General features: G+C 37.1%; 1 protein-coding gene across 2 annotated transcripts in view; it reads left to right on the forward strand.

Annotated features, from left to right (window-relative positions):
* LOC125025319 (neurexin-1-like) overlaps positions 1 to 7500 on the forward strand; it is a 347512-nt gene that overhangs the window by 227056 nt on the left and 112956 nt on the right. The gene's annotated exons all lie outside the window — the stretch shown is intronic.

Raw genomic sequence — 7500 nt, forward strand, 5'->3', positions numbered from 1 at the left:
CCTTATCATTACTATTATTGTTGCGGTTATAAGAATTATCATAATAATCATTATTATTTTCATTATTGTTCTTCTTATTATTATTATCATTATTATTATGATGATAGTGATGATGATGATGGTGGTGAGGATGATCATGATGATATCTTGTATTAGCAGTAATAGTAGTCGTAGTAGAGAATGGTAACAGCATCATTAGTATTGATATTATTGCTGTTGTTGTTGGTAGTATGTCTGTTATTGTCGGTTTTATTATTATTTTCTTTCTTATTATTATAATTTCATTATCACCATTATTAGTAGTAGTAATAGTTGTGGTAGTAGTAGTAGTATCATTATTCTCAACATTGTTTATATTTTCATTAATAGTAGTAGTAGTGCTATTATTACTATTATCATCATCATCAATATTATTACTGTCCTTTGTATTTTCATTATTATTATTATCATTATTATTATTATTATTACTATTGTTATTATTATTATTATTATTATTATTATTATTATTGTTATTATTATTATAATCATTATTATTATTTCTAGTGTTATTATTTTTATTATGACTATTTTGTTATTACTATTATTACTATTATCATTATTATCATTATTGTTGTTATTATTACTATTATTTCTATTATCATTATCATCATCGTTATTACTTTTATTGTTGTTATTATCATTATTAATATCATTTTTGCTGTTGTTTTTATTTTCATTGTAGTTATCATCATTATTGTTACTAAAATTATTATCATTATCATTATGACTTCTTTTATAATTGTCATTATAATTTTCATTATCAGTGTTAGTATTATCATCATTATCATTATCAATGTTCGTATTATCATCATTATCATTATCAGTGTTCGTATTATCATCATTATCATTATCAGTGTTCGTATTATCATCATTATCATTATCAGTGTTAGTATTATCACCATTATCATTATCAGTGTTAGTATTATCATCATTATTATCATCTTTATTATTATAATTATAATCATTTTTTGTACACAGCATTATGATATTTTGATATGTTACCATCATAAGATTTTGTTATTTTGTTAATACATTATTACTCCATATTAATGTCATTATTTCTTTACCATTTTTAACAATTATCTAATATATTCATTATTATTATTTCATCAAAGAACAATGATCTTTTTAAATGTTTTCATTCATGACTTTACTGTATGTCATTTTTCAGCTTCATTATCAAAGGCATATCATATTTAATATCTAAAACTCCAGTAAACTGAAACGAGAGGAGGGCAGTACGGAAGCCTGGAGGAAGAATTCTTTCATGTAACTTCACTTCCCAATGAAAAAAAGGCAATTAGTGTTTCAGCCGGCAATGTTGAAGTTGTATTCTGGGATAAAAGTATATATTTTTCATATTTCACGAATTTTATGCCTTGAAATAAAGATAAAAATATGTTCTGGTGATATGCATTGAAAGGATATGTGTGTATGTGCAGTATATACTGCATCAAAATGTATACAGTATACGTTTAACAGTTTAACAGCGAATATATTTATCAGTATTTATTATGAATCATTTGACGAATTATCAACTGGATACAATAAATCTGTACTACATGAACAGAAAAGAAAGAAAGAAAAAAGAGAAAGGAAAAGAAAAAAAGAAAGGGAAAGAAAGAAAGAAAGAAAGAATGAAAGAAAGAAACAACATATATAAATATTTAAATATATATATATATTAGTCCGACTTTTAGCTAAAACCGACAACCGGAGTTGGTAGATTGAGGAACTTTAATCCCCTTCAGCAGGCCAGGGTCCAGTTTTCTTCCTTTGCTAAAAACATTTCTCGAAACACGTTTTTTTTTTTTTTTTTTTTTTTTACACCATCATGAGTTGCTTCGTCGTGTGTCCCTAAATCCACGAACACCCTCAAGAGAGTTAAAACGGTCAATAAGGTGATCGAGGAGTTCTTAAACAGCTTCGTCGCAAAAGACCCGAGCTGTAGCTAATGTTAAAGTGCTATCTTCATGGCGACAGCATCCCCGCCCAGAGGAGATTAAGGTAAACGCGACTGGGCAGTTTACGATGTTTCTTTAAAAAAAGGGAGTTCGTAAAATTATTTCCTGCAGAGGTAAGAGCGCTGACCTAAGTGGGTAGAAAGCCATGAGGCATACTTGGAAGGGGATGAAAGTTTCCCCAATTCAGCAGTTACGGTTTTCGTTTTATAGCCAAAGGTTTTTTTTTTTTCGATCTGACCTTGTACATACTCATAGTAGAAATAAAGTCCTTTAGTAAACTTTATGTAAAAGTGATACAATCTATTCGTGTAATGAATGGGAAAAAAAAAACACTTTTACTTCTATACACAGAGTGATAGAAATATAGACAGATACATAGATAAACCCAATAAGATACATTCACAGCTAGCTAGACTAACCAGTTATACATAACGAATAAAAATTGCACGCGGTAAATAACAACACAAGAAGATACAGCAAATCACACCGCAATATTTACCAACTGGCAACCCTTATACGAAAGACCGCCCCCTTCCCCCCTCTCGCGGAGTCACGCATCAAACGAATAACCATAAACTGATACCATAAAGCAATTCATCGCCTGCAGGCCTGTTCCAACTCGGGCGCTTGCCATAAGACCATGTAATTAAGCCCGACATGGATTTGCCATAAACCTTGTTACGGCGGGATTAGCCCAGCGCCAACCGAAGCAACGGGACAGGGAGAGGGTTCAATTAGACTCGGAGTGCATCGGCTGTGTCAGACTCGCCTCTCTCCTCTTGTGACTAATAAGCTTGGCACGTTCACACTCCCGAGTCGTGTCTGGAAGGAAGCGTCGAGGAAGTTCTGGTGTTTCGTTGTTGCCAGGGGGGGGGGGGTCCTGACGGTGTTCTGCGAGATCTGACATGTCTTGGTACTAATGGGTGGAATACAGTGGTCGTGGGTGTATTTAGGGATGCCATGCATATATTGTTATGCATGTCCAGGAGTGTAAATCGACTCATATGACATATATGTAAATCGATAGATGCAAACACAATCTCAAACAAGACATACATCATTTTCAAATCTTTTAGCGAACGAGAACAAAAAGAAAATAATTTAAGAAAGATAAACAAATAAACGATCAAAATGAAGACCGCTAAGAATGGAAAACTTAAACGCTCGACATCATCATTGCTACACACGCGCACGCACACACACACACACACACACACACACACACACATCCACAAACAAACGGAGACATAAACAATATTTTCATCAATATTCCTATTTTCCAACTCTTGAAGAAAAAATAAAAGAAAAAATAACCCATACACACAAACAAAGCCAAGAAAACATTTCAAAAGAAGAAGAAAAAGAACACTTGATTTAAAGAGAAGCTAAAAAAAAAGTAAACAAAACAAAACAAAAAAAGAAAAGTACAAAAGAAGACAGAATCCCCCCCCCCCCCTCCGCCCTTCGCCCCCCGAAAACAACAGCACAAAAACAAACAATGCCGTAGAAAAATCAAGGCATCTCCAGCACGGACCGAATTCATCATAAGTGAGGGGAGACTGGTACTTCTGAGAACCCTTGGCAACTTCGTTTTCCCCTAAAGGCTTGCGCGTAGGAGGGGAAAAAGGGGAAGAGTGAAGGGGTGGGGGAATATATTTTAGGGTATAGACAACGGGTGGAAGGTGGGAACATGGGGGAAAAGGCGAAGGCTGAAGGGGTGGGGGAATATATTTTAGGGTATAGAGAAGGGGTAGAAGGTGGGAATATGGGGGGGAAAGAAATATGGAAAAGGGAAATGTATTTAAGGAATATTGAAAAAGGGATGGGAGGTGGAAATGAGGGGGAAAGGGGAGGAGTGGAAGAGAAGATGTATTTTAGGGATATAGGTAGGGGGTTGGATGATGAAAATAAGGATAAATGGGGAAGAAGGAAAGATGGAAATATATTTCAAGGATAAAGGGAAATGGAAAGATGGAAAGGGAAAGTAAGGGGAAAAAGGAAGTGTTTAGGTGTATAGAAATGAGATAGAAGGCAAAAATAATGGAAAAAAGGGAGGGGGAAATATATTTTAGGGGTCGAGAAAAGGTGGAAAGTGGAAATGAGGGAGGAAAGGGAAGAGTGGAAGGGGAAATATATTTTAAGGGTATAGAAAACGGGTGTTAATTGAAAATAAGGAGGAAAATGATAACGTGAAAAGGGGAAATGATTTTAAGGGGTATAGAAAAGAGGTGGGAGGTGGAAATGAGGGAAAAAAGAAGATGAAAAAAAGGTGGAATTAGCACAAAATGTATATACCAAATAGAGAAGGAGGATGGAAAGAAGGGAGAAATGAAGTATAAATTCTAGGATGAAGATTTCAATGAAAGAAGAAAGTGAAAGGAGGAGAAAAGAGACTTTGCGAAGAGAATGAAGACGGGGAATTAGGAAAGAAGAGAGAAGGAAGGATAAAGCAACGAATAGTAAAATAAGAGAAAGGAATCAGAGTATAACGTGAGAAAATTAGGCATTAGGGAAAAACGTGAGAGAGAGAGAGTGAGTGAGAGAATGAGAGAGGGGGTGATTGAGAGAGCGAGCGAACGACCGAGAGAGAGAGAGAGAGAGAGAGAGAGAGAGAGAGAGAGAGAGAGAGAGAGAGAGAGAGAGAGAGAGAGAGAGAGAGAGACTGGAGATTGAGAGAGAGAGAGAGGAAGATAACGAAATAGAAAAGGAAGAAAGAAGGAGAGAGAGGGCAAGAGAAGACTTGGCTCGTGACCCTCGGCTGATGACGTCTCCACGAGAGTCGTAACTGTAGGTCGGGTCGATGGCACTATGGTGGGGAACATGAGACAGTCCTCATGGCCCCCAACCCCCTCCTCATCCCTCTTTTCATCCTCACACTGCCCTCCTCTTACACCCCTCCTCTCCCCATCCTCTAACCCCCCCCCTCCCCTCTCTCCATCCTCTCATCCCTTCCCCTCTCCATCCTCAACCCCCTCCCCCCCCGTTCTCTCCCCCCGTCCTACCCCTCTCCCCATCCTCTCACCCCCCTCCCCCCCCTCTCACCCTCTAGCGTCCTATCTCCCCCCAAACTCTCTCCAACCCCCCCCCCCCTATTGCCCCATCTCTTCGCCCCCCCCCCCCCTCCAAGTAATCCCCCATGACGAACCGCATCGTTCACGCATCACGTGATCCTTTAGAGCGTGTACTTCTTTTTCTCTTTTCTCTATTTTTTCCTCTTTTTACCCTCCGGTCTGTTTCCTTTTTTCGATTTTATTATATTTTCCTTTTGTCTTTTTCTGTGTGTTTCTCTCTCTCTCTCTCTCGTGCTCTCTCTCTCTCTCTCTCTCTCTCTCTCTCTATCTATCTATCTATCTATCTATCTATCTATCTATCTATCTATTTATCTCTCTCTCTCTCTCTCTCTCTCATTTTTTTTGTCGTCACTTTAATTAACTTTTTCTTTTTCTTTTTTACTTTACTGTTCTATTAATCATGTCTTTTTTCGTTTTTCTCTCTCTTTGCTTTTTGTTTTATCAATTTACTTGTTTCTTTCATTGTATCTTCTATTTTTTCTACCAAAATCATAACAGGATGCGTTTCTCTGAAAGAAACACATACATATATAAATAAATACATATATCTATCTATCTATATGTCTATATACATACATACATAAATATATATGATATATATATAATATATATATACATATATGCATATGTGTGTGTGTGTGTGTGTGTGTGTGTGTGTGTGTGTGTGTGTGTGTGTGTATGTGTATGTGTATGTGTGTGTATATATATATATATATATATATATATATATATATATATATATATATATATAAAAGAGTATGGGTGTTTAGTTCAAAATTGCTTTATAATAAAAAATAAAAAAACATCTTTCGTGTTCGCTTAGCCGGTGCATTAACGAAAGAAGAAAATACGGAACGAAGAATAAAGCAGTGACGAGAGGCGACGAAAAATAAAGATAAATGGACAAGGCTAATTAAGGAAGAGTGAAAGAAAGCTCATTAAAAAGGGGACCAGAAAGAAAAGAAATACAGAAAGGGGGAAACAAAAACGGATGCACTTAACAAGAGGGAAAGAAAATATGTTGAACGGAAACTTGAGAAGCAAAACATAGAAAGCGAAAGGAAATGAAGAATTAAAAAATATAATAACCTCACAGAAAGTTAAGCGAAAGGCAGAAAAAAAGAAAAAGAAAGATTGCATTCATATGTACTTCATACTTATTACAAATACAAACTAGATGTACCAGCAAATTTTCGAAAATATGCATAAGCTCAGATATGAATAGTGATAAGGTAAATACAAACAAATAGTGGACAAAACAGTACAGATAGGCAGCATGATAAAAATATATAATTTCAAAGAACTTAGACATTCACTAATACATACATAGATACATACATACATACACTGGAGATTACAATCAAAGGATCAGCGTAAAGATTTCCGAATATAGAAATACTAAAAATAGATATGACGTCAGAAAGGCAGACTGAAACGAAAGGAGGCTTGAATAATTAATGAGATATAAATAGACACATACAAACAAACAGACGAAAATAATGACGTAACCAAAATAATAACCTCCCATTCCAGAACTAAACTTATAAACAAAATCTCGAAATTAATAAGCAAGAAAATTGCTAGAAATTGCGTCTGGAACTCTTATTGAAGCATCTGGAAGGGGCTCACAGCAGCGCCAAGATTCCACAACATCCGTGTAATAAAATGTCAACTTTCGTGGTTCAGTTTCAGCCTTATGGAAGGAAGGCATTAGGGTGGTTTTCGGATGGCTGGGAACCCTTCCAGCAACGTTGGCGGCTGAGCAGTGATGCCAAGTGTGCGCCGGGAAAGTGGCGGTAATTTAGTTCTGCTTTTGCTCTCTCTCGCTCTCGCTTGTGGTGCTCTCTCCTCTCTCGCTCTCGCTTGTGGTGCTCTCTCCTCTCTCGCTCTCTTTTCTCTCTCTTTCCCCCCCTGTCCGTCCGTCTCTCTGTCTGTTTCTCTCTGTTTCTCTCTGTCTGTTTCTCTCTGTTTCTCTATCTCTATCTCTCTCTCTCTCTCCCTCCCTCTCTCTCTCTTTCTCTCACTCCCTCCCTCCCTCTCTCTCTCTTTCTCTCTCCCCCTCTCTCTCTCTCTCTCTCTCTCTCTCTCTCTCTCTCTCTCTCTCTCTCTCTCTCTCTCTCTCTCTCTCTCTCTCTCTCTCTCTCTCTCTCTATCAATTTCTCCCTCTCTCTCTCTCTCTCTCTCTCTCTCTCTCTCTCTCTCTCTCTCTCTCTCTCTCTCTCTCTCTCTCTCTCTCTCTCTCTCTCTCTCTCTCTCTCTCTCTCTCTCTCTCTCTCTCTCTCTCTCTCTCTCTCTCTCTCTCTCTCTCTGTCTCTTTCTCTCTCTTTCTAAAAGAGGAGGGGGAGAAGGAGGAAGGAGGAAGGAGAAGGAAGGAGCAGGAGAAGAGAAGGAATAAAAAGAAGGAGAAGGGGGATAAGAAGAAAAAG

This window comes from Penaeus chinensis, chromosome 4 (genome assembly GCF_019202785.1).
Source record: "Penaeus chinensis breed Huanghai No. 1 chromosome 4, ASM1920278v2, whole genome shotgun sequence".
In the NCBI taxonomy this organism is placed as follows: domain Eukaryota; kingdom Metazoa; phylum Arthropoda; class Malacostraca; order Decapoda; family Penaeidae; genus Penaeus; species Penaeus chinensis.